The sequence below is a fragment of the Girardinichthys multiradiatus genome, chromosome 5 (genome assembly GCF_021462225.1).
Source record: "Girardinichthys multiradiatus isolate DD_20200921_A chromosome 5, DD_fGirMul_XY1, whole genome shotgun sequence".
NCBI lineage: Eukaryota > Metazoa > Chordata > Actinopteri > Cyprinodontiformes > Goodeidae > Girardinichthys > Girardinichthys multiradiatus.
Genome location: NC_061798.1, coordinates 29,640,923 through 29,654,666, shown reverse-complemented (window position 1 = coordinate 29,654,666; position 13,744 = coordinate 29,640,923).

Genomic DNA, 13,744 nt, shown 5'->3' with positions numbered 1-13,744 from the left:
TGACTGATGGAGGCCCTTTCTTGTCTCAGTGCTCATCGGTTTGTTAAGTTCTGTTTATCCCTCTGGTCTTTGATATCTGACTGCAGAATCTTGGTGTGGTTAAGAAACCAGACGAATTCACACCACGTATCCAAAATTTCAAAATAATTATATTTGAGGCATATATTTCAGACAGCAGACCAGACTTTTTTTGTAGAAATTGAACAATTACTGTACAGAATTCAAACAATGGGACTATTTTATTTTATTTTATTTTATTTTGGATACCTTTGCATGTAGGAATAACATGAAATGAGCTGGCAGACAGAAGAAGAAATGCAATCAATAATTAAACAAAAGGTCAGGGGAAGGTGTCAAAAACAGTGGGAAGAAGAAAGAACTGGCGGGTGGCTTCATGACATTAAAAAAAAAGTTGGCATGATGAGAATAGGACGAAACTGAAATAACCATATTAAAATTACGCATTGGTTACAAGTGGTTGAACAATACATTATTTAAGTTGGGGAAACATGCCACAGGGACATGTGACTTTTGCTTTTAAGAAGACAGTGGAACATGTTTTATTTTTTGACTCTTGAGAGACTAAGGCAACAGATACGTAATTTACATGACAACAAATTGGTACTGGAAATTTTATAAAGTGCCTTTTGTGCTAATTAAGGTGACACTGTCTGGCCTGACAAAAGGCATTTCACTTCCCTTTCTGCCCCTGGAACCCCCGCTGTACAATACATGATAAAGAGAACATTTATTGCAGAGAAGTCGAGACGTCTAGGTGGGAATTAACTTAATTCTCACCTCTGCTCTTCCTAGAGGAGGTGCCAGGCCACATGGGGATTTTTACAAAGCTAATATAAGGAAATGATGTTATTTGTGCTGGTCAAAACAGTTCAGCTCAGCTTGGCAACACATGGCTGATGCTGGAAACTGTCTCCCTTATAAGGCTAAATTAATAAAGCTGATTGAGTGATGATCATCGACCTTCTTCTTTGGTAAATATGATTTTTTTCTATAACATGGACATACAAGACCTTTAGGAGAAACTCTCTAGTTTGGAATGTTAGTGCCGTTTGCCATAAAAAGACAAAGTTAGTAGAGATAACACAGTCTATAAACTTATATTATTTAGATTTATTTTTAAATATATAAATGTGTGGTTTATAAATATATGTAGTAATTAAGCATCCCGACCCACACTCCATTTCAGTTGGTGGTGGTAACGCGTCAAAACGTTGGCAGCTGAAGAAGACGAGGAAGAAGAAGAAGTTTTTGATTTTTAGCAAAACCTTTATTCACAATTATCAAGTGAACAACAATAAAAACACTGTTAAAAAACCTAAACACAAATATTACATCAGGACAAGCTTAAAAAAAAATTAAATAAGGCCTTGTTGAATTGCAGTTTCTCCTGAGCAGATTTATTACATAAAACCCCATCTGAAGCCCCATAATTGAAAAAAATCCTCCAAATCCCCAGCGGCTCTGTGGAAGCAAAAGTCCAGCCTGAGCCTGGCCTTGACATTGCACTTCCACAGAGCCACAGCATCGAGCCGAGGTCCAGCCTGTAGGCCTGTCTCTGCAGGACAATTACACTCACCGGCCACTTTATTAGGCACACCTGTCCAACTGCTTGTTAACGCAAATTTCCAATCAGCCAATCACATGGCAGCAACTCAATGCATTTAGGCATGTAGACATGGTCAAGACGATCTGCTGCAGCTCAAACCGAGCATCAGAATGAGGAAGAAAGGTGATTTAAGTGACCTTGAACGTGGCATGGTTGTTGGTGCCAGACGGGCTGGTCTAAGTATTTCAGAAAATGCTGATCTACTGGGATTTTCACGCACTACCATCTCTAGGGTTTACAGAGAATGGTCAGAAAAAGAGAAAATGTCCAGTGAGCGGCAGTTCTGTGGGCGCAAATGCCTTGTTGATGCCAGAGCTCAGAAGAGAATGGCCAGACTGGTTCGAAATGATAGAAAGGCAACAGTAACTCAAATAACCACTCGTTACAACCAAGGCTTGCAGAAGCGCATCTCTGAATGCACAACACATCGAACCTTGAGGCGGATGGGCTACAGCATCAGAAGAGCACACCGTGTGCCACTCCTGTCAGCTAAGAACAGGAAACTGAGGCTACAATTTGCACAGGCTCATCAAAATTGGACAATAGAAGATTTGAAAAACGTTGCCTGGTCTGATGAGTCTCGATTTCTGCTGCAACATTTGGATGGTAGGGTCAGAATTTGGCGTCAACAACACGAAAGCATGGATCCATCCTGCCTTGTATCAACGCTTCAGGCTGGTGGTGGAGGTGTAATGGTGTGGGGGATATTTTCTTGGCCTGCTTTGGGCACTTTAGTACCAGTTGAGCATCGTGTCAACGCCACATCCTACCGGAGTATTGTTGCTGACCATGTCCATCCCTTTATGACCACAGAGTACCCATCTTCTGATGGTTACTTCCAGAAGGATAATGCGCCATGTCATAAAGCACGAATCATCTCAGACTGGTTTCTTGAACACTGTACTTAAATGGCCTCCACAGTCACCAGATTTCAATCCAGTAGAAGTGGTGGAACGGGAGATTCGTATCATGGATGTGAAGCCGACAAATCTGCACCATCTGTGTGGACCAAACTCTCTGAGGAATGTTTCCAGTACCTTGTTGAATCTATGCCACAAAGGATTAGGGCAGTTCTGATGGCAAAAGGGGGTCCAACCCGATACTAGCAAGGTGTAATAAAGTGGCTGGTGAGTGTAGATGTCATGCTGCCACTGATAGATTGCATTTGAGGTTTAACAAAGGTCAGTCTATCAGAATTGTGTTCTCATGTAGGGGCAGTACTATTTTCCATTGAAGCTGGGGTAAAGATGCGAGATACAGCTTCTTGCACTAAAGAAGTACAAATGGCTGATGCCATCAGATGTAAAAAAGGTAGGGTGACAGAGAATGGTTTTTGGATACTGTCACAATAGGCTAAATTAAGATGGTAAACAGTTTGTCGTGCCCCTTTGCTTATGTATTTGCTCCGGTGGATAAAGACGAAAAGTGTTTATTGACGATCCCGCCGCTCAGTTGTGCACATCACCAGTAGGCGGCAGTGTGAGCAGGCTGTCATTTAATCTTCGGTGAAGCCGAGTACTGGTCTGGCGAGAAGCATTAAAAATGTAGCTGAAATCTGACCTTCCTGATGAAAGCTACACTCACTCGTTTTTTAGTTGGCGGGGCTAAGGTGATTTCATCAATTAACTGAGTGAACATGTTCAGCATTGATCCACAATGATGCATACTAAATTTGAGGTGGATCCAAAGATGTATGAGGGAAATAGAGCACTTGAAGTGTCCGATGGGGCACCGTTGAACCATCTTCCAATGTAATAAAAAGAGCTGTTTGGGGGCTGACAAAGATCAAGCATATACAGTTTGGAGTAAATCAGACCATGCATGTGTAATTTAGAGCCAAACGTATGGCCATGGCGTGACATCAGATTTCGCCACGCCGCCATGGCCACACCCTCCAGCCAAACCTGTCAGTACTGGAGACCAAGTTATACTATCATGTTATCTGTCATTGAAAACAGTTTCATGTTGATTAGGTGAAGGAGATCAAATATGGCCCACACTAAGTGAAACTTTGCACTTCCTGTTCTCAGGGGGTGGGACTTCAATGATGTCAGTAGTTGACCATTGAATATTGTTCCAGTCATCATATGGATAAATCCCAGAAGGTTTCATGTCTCTGTGACTTTCCTTGTAGAAACTATAATAATTTTATGTTTCATGGCGAGAAGTCATATTTTGAGGCTTAGCATCGCCCACACGCTTCCATGTATGAAAAAGCTTTTCATAACTTTTAATCCCCAATGCCTTAAGACTATACTCATTGATTTCGAAGTCTGTAAGTCAAAAGCTGTAGGAGGACTTCGCTTAGATACATGGGCTAGAAACAGCAAAAATGGGGTCAAAATGGCACCTTCAATCCAAAATGGCCGACTTCTTGTGGGGTTTGGACCAACGCTCCAAGAGACTTTTTTGTGGGTGCTGAGAAGTTACATATGTGTATACCAATTTCAGATTCCTCGATCAAAGCATGGCTTGGGGCTGATTTTTAAAAATATTCTAGGGGCGCTGTGGACGAATTTGGCCACGCCCACCAAATATGTCATCAGATATCTGTTGGGAACTGGACTAGGATCAATCACATTGAATTTGGTGCAGATCAGATGATGTATGTGGAAATTAAAGCCAAACGTGTGGGCATGGCGTGACATCAGACTTCGCCATGGCGCCACGGCCACACCCTCCAGCCTCCAGTTGATTAGGTGAAGGAGATCAAATATGGGCCACACTAAGTGAAACATTACACTTCCTGTTCTCAGGGGCGGGGCTTCAATGATGTCAGCAGTTGACCATTGAATATTGATCAGGGTGTCATATGGATCAATCCCAGAAGGTTTCATATGTCTGTGAAATTTCTTGTAGGAACTATAACAGCTTCGTGTTTTATGGCGAGACGTCAAATTTTGAGGCTTGGCCACGCCCACATACTTTCATATAGCAAAAAGCTTTTGATAACTTTTGATCCCCAATGCCTTAAGACTATAGTCATTGATTTTGAAGTGTCTAAATTAAAAGCTGTAGGAGGACTTCGCTCAGATATGACGTGTGTAAATGAGAGAAAATTGCAGCTTTGATCCAAAATGGCCAACTTCCTGTGGGTTTTGCACAATGGGTCCAAGAGACTTTTTTGTAGGTCCTGAGAAGTTACATATGTGTACCTAATTTCATAAACCTCGGACAAAGCATGCCTTGGAGCTAGTTGTTTTAGTGCTTCTAGAGGGCGCTGTGGAGCAATTAGGCCACGCCTCATGATCATGTATACTACATTTGAAGTGGATCCGATGATGTATGAGGGAGATATAGCACTTAAAGTGTCCTAGGGGGCGCTGTTGATCCAAATTCCAATGTAATCCAATAGAGCTGTTTAGGGGCTGACAAAGATCAAGCATATTCAGTTTGGAGTGAATCGGACCATGCATGTGTAATTGAGAGCCAAACGTATGGCCATGGCGTGACATCAGAATTCGCCATGCCGCCACAGCCACAGCCTCCAGCCAAGCCAGTCAGTACTGGCGGCTGTATTAGACCATCATGTTATCTGTTACTTGGAACAGTTTCAAATTGATTAGGTGAAGAACATCAAAAATTGACTCTCTAAAGGAAAACATGACACTTCCTGTTCTCAGGGGGCGGGGCTTCGATGATGTCAGCATCTGATCAGTGAATATTGTTCAGGGCCAGAGGCAGATCAATCTTAGAAGGTTTCAGGGCTCAGTGACATTCCTTGTAGGAGCTATATCGATTTCGTCTTTTATGGCGAGAAGTCATATTTTGAGGTGTGGCCACGCCCACACGCTTTCATGTATCAAATAGCTTTTGATAACTTTTGATCCCCAATGCCTTAAGAGTATACAGAGTGATTTTCAAGTCTCTAAGTCAAAAGCTGTAGGAGGAGTTTGCTCAAATATGCGGGCTAGAAAGGGCAAAACCGGGGTCAAAATGGCAACTTCAATCCAACATGGCCGACTTCCTGTTGGGTTTGGACGAACATTCCAAGAGACTTTTTTGTAGCTCTTGACAAGTTACATATGTGCAGGGGTGAAAGTGAGCCGGTACTAAAAGATTCTGCGCTGGTACGCAGTACCGGGAAGAAGGAAGAATGGCTGTCTGCTATGAAGCCATCATCCAGAACCAGTTATGGCTGCAAAAACCCACGAGCACACAAAGAACAGATCCGCTACCAATAGGCAGTCTAAAACACAACTTAATCTGTTTATAAATATAGATTTTTTCACCTCATTCCAAATTGTTTCTGAATTGTTCTGCTATGCTGGAGCCTCAATGCTCTTTGCTTTGCTTCTCTCCCCTCGGAGCTCAAGGCCTTTGTGAACGGCCAGCCTTTAAAACGAGCACCGCTACGTTTAATGTCTGTCTGCTCGCTGCTAAATACCCCAGTTAAAAGCAAAGGGAGAGTAACTAGTTGTATTTCATGTTATTTTGCTGAATTACAACAACACAGTTCAGCTCGAAAACACCGCTTATGACCAGAGATTTCACATACAGGTCCTTCTCAAAAAATTAGCATATTGTGATAAAGTTCATTATTTTCCATAATGTAATGATGAAAATTTAACATTCAAATATTTTAGATTCATTGCACACTAACTGAAATATTTCAGGTCTTTTATTGTCTTAATACGGATGATTGTGGCATACAGCTCATGAAAACCCAAAATTCCTATCTCACAAAATTAGCATATTTCATCCGACCAATAAAAGAAAAGTGTTTTTAATACAAAAAACGTCAACCTTCAAATAATCATGTACAGTTATGCACTCAATACTTGGTCGGGAATCCTTTGGCAGAAATGACTGCTTCAATGCGGCGTGGCATGGAGGCAATCAGCCTGTGGCACTGCTGAGGTCTTATGGAAGCCCAGGATGCTTTGATAGCGGCCTTTAGCTCATCCAGAGTGTTGGGTCTTGAGTCTCTCAACGTTGTCTTCACAATATCCCACAGATTCTCTATGGGGTTCAGGTCAGGAGAGTTGGCAGGCCAATTGAGCACAGTGATACCATGGTCAGTAAACCATTTACCAGTGGTTTTGGCACTGTGAGCAGGTGCCAGGTCGTGCTGGAAAATGAAATCTTCATCTCCATAAAGCTTTTCAGCAGATGGAAGCATGAAGTGCTCCAAAATCTCCTGATAGCTAGCTGCATTGACCCTGTCCTTGATAAAACACAGTGGACCAACACCAGCAGCTGACACGGCACCCCAGACCATCACTGACTGTGGGTACTTGACACTGGACTTCTGGCATTTTGGCGTTTCCTTCTCCCCAGTCTTCCTCCAGACTCTGGCACCTTGATTTCCGAATGACATGCAGAATTTGCTTCCATCCGAAAAAAGTACTTTGGACCACTGAGCAACAGTCCAGTGCTGCTTCTCTGTAGCCCAGGTCAGGCGCTTCTGCCGCTGTTTCTGGTTCAAAAGTGGCTTGACCTGGGGAATGCGGCACCTGTAGCCCATTTCCTACACACGCCTGTGCACGGTGGCTCCGGATGATTCTAGTCCAGACTCAGTCCACTGCTTCCGCAGGTCCCCCAAGGTCTGGAATCGGCCCTTCTTCACAATCTTCCTAAGGGTCCGGTCACCTCTTCTCGTTGTGCAGCATTTTCTGCCACACTTTTTCCTTCCCACAGACTTCCCACTGAGGTGCCTTGATACAGCACTCTGGGAACAGCCTATTTGTTCAGAAATTTCTTTCTGTGTCTTACCCTCTTGCTTGAGGGTGTCAATAGTGGCCTTCTGGACAGCAGTCAGGTCGGCAGTCTTACCCATGATTGGGGTTTTGAGTGATGAACCAGGCTGGGAGTTTTAAAGGCCTCAGGAATCTTTTGCAGGTGTTTAGAGTTAACTCGTTGATTCAGATGATTAGGTTCATAGCTCGTTTAGAGACCCTTTTAATGATATGCTAATTTTGTGAGATAGGAATTTGGGGTTTTTATGAGCTGTATGCCACAATCATCCATATTAAGACAATAAAAGACCTGAAATATTTCAGTTAGTATGCAATGAATCTAAAATTTATGAATGTTAAATTTTCATCATTACATTATAGAAAATAATGAACTTTATCATAATATGCTAATATTTTGAGAAGGACCTGTATATACACAGCGCATTGCGAAAGTATTCGGCCCCCTTGAACTTTTCAACCTCTTGCCACATTTCAGGCTTCACACATAAAGATAATAAAATTCTAATTTCTTGTGAAGAATCAACAAGTGGGACACAATCGTGAAGTGGAATGAAATTTATTGGATGTGTCAAACTTGTTTAACAAATAAAAAACTGAAAAGTGGGGCGTTAATACTTTGTGGCGCCACCCTTTGCTGCAATTACAGCTGCAAGTCGCTTGGGGAATGTCTCTATCAGTTTTCACAAGTTATTGCATTTTTTTCACTTTGGGCGCAAACGCCATTTTCGTGCCCCGGCCACGCCCCCTAAACATGGCCGAAAACTCACGATTTTGATAACTCCCATGCCTTAACTGCATATTGACCGAATATGAAGCTGATAGCTCAAAATCCCTAGGAGGAGTTCGTTAAAGTTCGAGGTGAGTAAAAGTGAAAAACGGCCAAAAATTGGTCTTTGGCCCAAAATGGCCGACTTCCTGTGCGTTTTAGGGCAAACCCCCAAGATACTTTTTTTCTTGGTTTGAGGAGCTCTAGCAGTGTGCCAAATTTCAGATCTGTACAACTTACGGTTCAGCCTATCTCACGTTTGGGGGCGTGGCTAAGAGATTCGACCACGCCCATTGACGACGACATTAAGGAACAAGAATTTCACGCGGGGGACAATTTTGGGGAAAATCTTGTGAGTTTTGGAGCAAGGCAAAGTCCCTAAATTGCCCCGCAAAGACGCAACAGAAAAAAGAAAGAAAGAATAAGAAATCCTACGATTACAATAGGCCCTGCGGCCTTCCTGCTCGGGCCTAAATATACATTTCAAATCACAATATGCCGTAGACATAGACTACTAAATATCACCTTTATGGGGATTTTCTTCTTATTCAATCATACCTCGTGTCTCCTCTGAGAAGTATTTCTATTCTATCCTTTATTCTGCCTAAATATGTGTATGTTGTGACATTATGGTAAGCCACAATTCACTGACACTTTCTGTGCACGTGGAGTGTTCATATAACAACAAATATGATTTTAATCTTGACAGTATTTTACCTGGTTTAATACAATTAATATAGCCCAAGGATTTTAATAATCACACAAAATAGCTCAGACCCACAAAAACAGTTTGGCATTGAAATCCTGTGTTGATAGGGTTACCATTTTGTTTTGTTTTTTTACTAGCCATAATACATGCCAGATTTATACTGCATATAGATAAGTTACAGACCACAGATATGTGGAAATGTTATCCTTTCTATGATTCCTACTTCTCCAGTAGCTATGATCGACTTGTCATCAGCAAAATCCCAAAAAAACAAAAGTTTGACGGTTCCATCGATGGCAGGAGAACTAAAAACACAGTGGGGAAATCACCTCCACGCACAAGAATGAAGAGACCATGAGAAACGTAAGCTAGGTTTTTTGAGACATTAAGCAAAAACTCTCCAAGGAGTGCAGCACTGATGGCTAGGGTCTTACCACAAAGAATTTATCCCCAAATCCAGCATGCTACATAAAACTATTCTTGAATACCGAACAGCAGAGACTCTGCAGCTTGAAGAGCTCTGCCAGGAATTTCAGCTAGAAGAACTCACCCTGTCCGAGCTGTAGAGGGCAACTAGAGGTCAAAGTGCAAGCAGGATTTGGTTTAAGCAAAGAGCTGGACGCATAACGGCCTCTAAGCTGAAACAAGTTCTCAGGACAAAATCCCGGCAACCATCCAAGAGCTTGATCAAGGCTATATGCCACCGAGAAGCATATAGGTTCACCACAGCTGCTACAAGGTATTTAGGGTTTGAATTAGGGTAAGACAGAGGTAAGATTGTGTTTATGAGGCTGTCTATTATGAGCTAAGAAAATGTTCTATGAAATGGAACGAGAGTCCACTTCACAACTATAAAGTTGTGGTCCATACCCAGTCTTTAACTGTAGTCGTTTTTCAGTTAGAACACATTTGCTGTTCACATTGTTTATTAATGAAATTGGACAGCCTTGAAGGATCATCATAAGTTATAGGGTTATAAGGCTAGGATTATACAGGAGTAGGACCAATCACAGTGGATAGGGTAACTGCATTTAAATCAATGAAGTGCCTCTAGACAAACACTAAGTCATAATTTCCTGTTTATGTTTTGCATTGTACTGTTTACAGTTATGGAAGAAAACATGAATTCAAGCAAGAGGAGCATATGAGAAGCTGATGGGTCGGGAGCATACTGGCTTCTCATGTATGGACAGTGGTCTCTGGCTGAACCCCAAGTGGCCGTACATGGGGTCCACTTTTTTAAGGAAGCCCATTTCTACCACTTCACAAAACTGTCTCTCTTAATAATGATTTAGCAAAGTCATTATTATGATTTATGTTTTCTTTTCATCCGAGTACCAGAAATGGGCTTTCACACTTTTGAATGTAGTATTCGATTGTTGTGACTCATTCATCAGACTTGATTAGCATTTATTTCTGTCCGGTAGAGAAATGGCTTGATCTCTTTCCATAAATCTGTGAACTGAGCAACTAGGCACAAAATGCATTTGTTCATGTCTTTCCCTGTGATTTTAGTGCCCCCACTCTCACCAAGATGAGGTCAATCTGCACTTGTGTGCCAATCAAAAGGGCTTCTGCCTCATCAATGATGGGAGTAATCTCACACTTGACCGGAGTCATGACTACTACTATCAAGTTCTGGCATATCTTCACATTGTAGATGCTGAATATTGTGACTTTGTAGTGTGGAACCAGAATGATATTTTTGTTGAAAGAATTTTGCCAGATCTTGAATTTTGGGATGATGTTATTCCTAAAGTTGAGTGTTTTTTTTAGGAACAGTCTACTTCCAGAAATACTGGGACAACAAGTTACACAAGTACATGAGTAATAATTTGTTTAGTGAAATTTAGAAAACAATAAATCACAGAGGTTTGTTCAAAAGATTAGATTTGTCAATTTTTTTTATAATCACAAGAACATTGTAATAATAAGCATGAACATATCGTTTGAAAACATATTTACAGACTGACCAACGTGTGAGGGCTCAGGTACTGAACTGATTTATTATTTCTCCCGTCTTCTCCTCCTCCTTACTCCAATGGGACAACAGACTCCGAAAGATTAGATAAGACACAGAAAATAACTCCAATCTTGTCAATCAATGCCAGTGCCTCACGTGACTTTTTTGCCAGGTGTTCTCTGGGCATAGCTTTGCTCTGCAGAATCTGATATTTTCTTTTGACTAAACCTATGACTCTCTCAACATGAATACGCAAATTAGCTATTTTTCTAGTTTTTGCTACCTCAAATGCTGATAACTGTTTTCTTCCCTTGGTGAATGCAGGTATCTGTAGTGAAGCACAATAACATCCCACACTATATTGAACCCACGATCTGCTAGGACAATATCTCCAGGTAACAATTTTTTTAGGAGGCCACTCTCTAATGTGATCTGTTTATTACTAACTCTCCCTCCCCAAGCACAAGATATATAAGTGACATAGCCTTGAGGTGCAACGCCAATCAGAAATTTAACAGTATGGTGATGCTTGTAGTTAGACCATGTTTGTGTTGGGCCAGTAAATTAGACGGCCTCTCAATGAAAACTTCAAAACAGTCGACTATCACAGCAACTCTATGTCCAAATGCCTGTCTAAATGCCATTGGCATTGTGGCCGGAAGTACATGTCGCTCTGGTCACTCAATTTGAAATTCTAATCTCTGATGAAGTGTCTCAATTACTTTACTTAAACTCCTCCACTTGAGGCAGGAACTCCCCTCCAACCTGAAGAGGACAAGCCACCATTTTCCGGTCGAGTACCATGGCCTCGGACTTGGAGGAGCTGATCCTCATCCCAGCCGCTTAACACTCGGCTGCGAACCGCCACAGCGCATGCTGTAGGTCTTGGCTAGAGGGGGCCAGCAGGACCACGTCATCCGCAAAAAGAAGAGACGAAATCCACTGGTCCCCAAACCAGACCCCCTCCGGCCCTTGGCTGCGTCTAGAAATCCTGTCCATAAAAGTTATGAACAGGACCGGCGACAAAGGGCAGCCCTGCCGGAGTCCAACATGCACTGGGAACAGGTCCGACTTAGTGCCGGCAATGCGGACCAAACTCCTGCTCCGCTCGTACAGGGACCGGATGGCCCCTAATAAAGGGCCCCCGATTCCATACTCCTGGAGCACCCCCCACAGGGCATCACGAGGGACACAGTCGAATGCCTTCTCCAGGTCCACAAAACACATGTGAACCGGTTGGGCAAACTCCCATGAACCCTCGAGCACCCTGTAGAGGGTATAGAGCTGGTCCAGTGTTCCACGGCTGGGACGAAAACCACACTGTTCCTCCTGAAGCCGAGGTTCGACTATCGGTCGGACTCTCCTCTCCAATACCCTGGCGTAGGCCTAACCAGGGAGGCTGAGGAGTGTGATCCCCCTGTAGTTGGAACACACCCTCCGGTCCCCCTTCTTATAAACGGGGACCACCACCCCAGTCTGCCAGTCCAGAGGCACTGTCCCCGACCGCCACGCAATGTTGAAGAGGCGTGTCAACCATGACAGCCCTACAACATCCAGACACTTGAGGTACTCAGGGCGGATCTCATCCACCCCCGAAGCCTTGCCACCGCGGAGCTTTTTAACCACCTCGGTGACTTCAGCCTGGGTGATGAAAGAGTCCAACCCCGAGTCCCCAGCCTCTGTTTCCACCACGGAATGCGTGATGGCAGGATTGAGGAGATCCTCGAAGTACTCCTTCCACCGCCCGATAATGTCCTCAGTCGAGGTCAGCAGTCTCCCGCCCCCACTATAAACAGTGTTGGCAAAGCACTGCTTCCCCCTCCTGAGGCGCCGGACGGTTTGCCAGAATCGCTTCGAGGCCAACCGGTAGTCCTTCTCCATGGCCTCACCGAACTCTTCCCAGGCCCGAGTTTTTGCCTCTGCCACAGCCCGGGCCGAAGCACGCTTGGCCTCACGGTACCCGTCAGCCGCCTCAGGAGTCCCACAAGCCAACCACAGCCGATAGGACTCCTTCTTCAGCTTAACTGCATCCCTTACTGCCGGTGTCCACCACCGGGTTCTGGGATTGCCGCCACGACAGGCACCGCAGACCTTACGGCCGCAGCTATGGGCAGCAGCATCGACAATAGATGCAGAGAACATGGTCCCCTCGGACTCTATGTCTCCAACATCCCCCTCCTTGAACCGTCACCCCTCCTTGAACCGTCACCTTAACGTGGTGGAGGGGTTTGAGTGCTCAAATGATCCTAGAGGCTATGTTGTCTGGGGCCTAAATGCCCCTGGTAGGGTCTCCCATGGCAAACAGGTTCTAGGTGATGGGTCAGGGTCAGACAAAGAATAGTTCAAGAACCCCTCATGAAAAACACAATATCGAGGCACGTGACGTCGCCCGGTACGGCGGAGCCGGGGTCCCACCCTGGAGCCAGGCCTGGGGTCGGGACTCGTCGGAGAGCGCCTGGTGGCCGGGTTGCTCCTCGCGGGACCCGGCCGGACCAAGCCCGAACGAGAGATGCGAGGCCATCCCCCAGTGGGCCCACCACCTGCAGGGGGAACCGTGAGGGACCGGTGCAAAGAGGATTGGGTGGCGGACGAAGGTGGAGACCTCAACGGCCCGATCCCCGGATGCTTAGGCTGGCTCTATTAGTATTTTATCAAATAATATTTCGGTCTGTTAAGGATTGTCCTGTGAATACCAGCCCATGAAGGCGATGGTATTAGGACAAAATAGAAAGGTGTGAGACGAACTCTGGCATTATTGAACAGCATAAACTCTGCACATATATGGAATGAATTCACACAATTTTTTAAAATACAAGAATTTATTAACAAAAATAAGTCAACTCAAAGTCAAACATATTTCAATCAACAGACTCTTTACTATGCTTAAACAATCCAACTAAACTAACAAGCAGAATTAAAGAATAATCAAGACTAATGGGCTATGTACAATATAAACAGGCTGATTAAAGATGATTGGAAA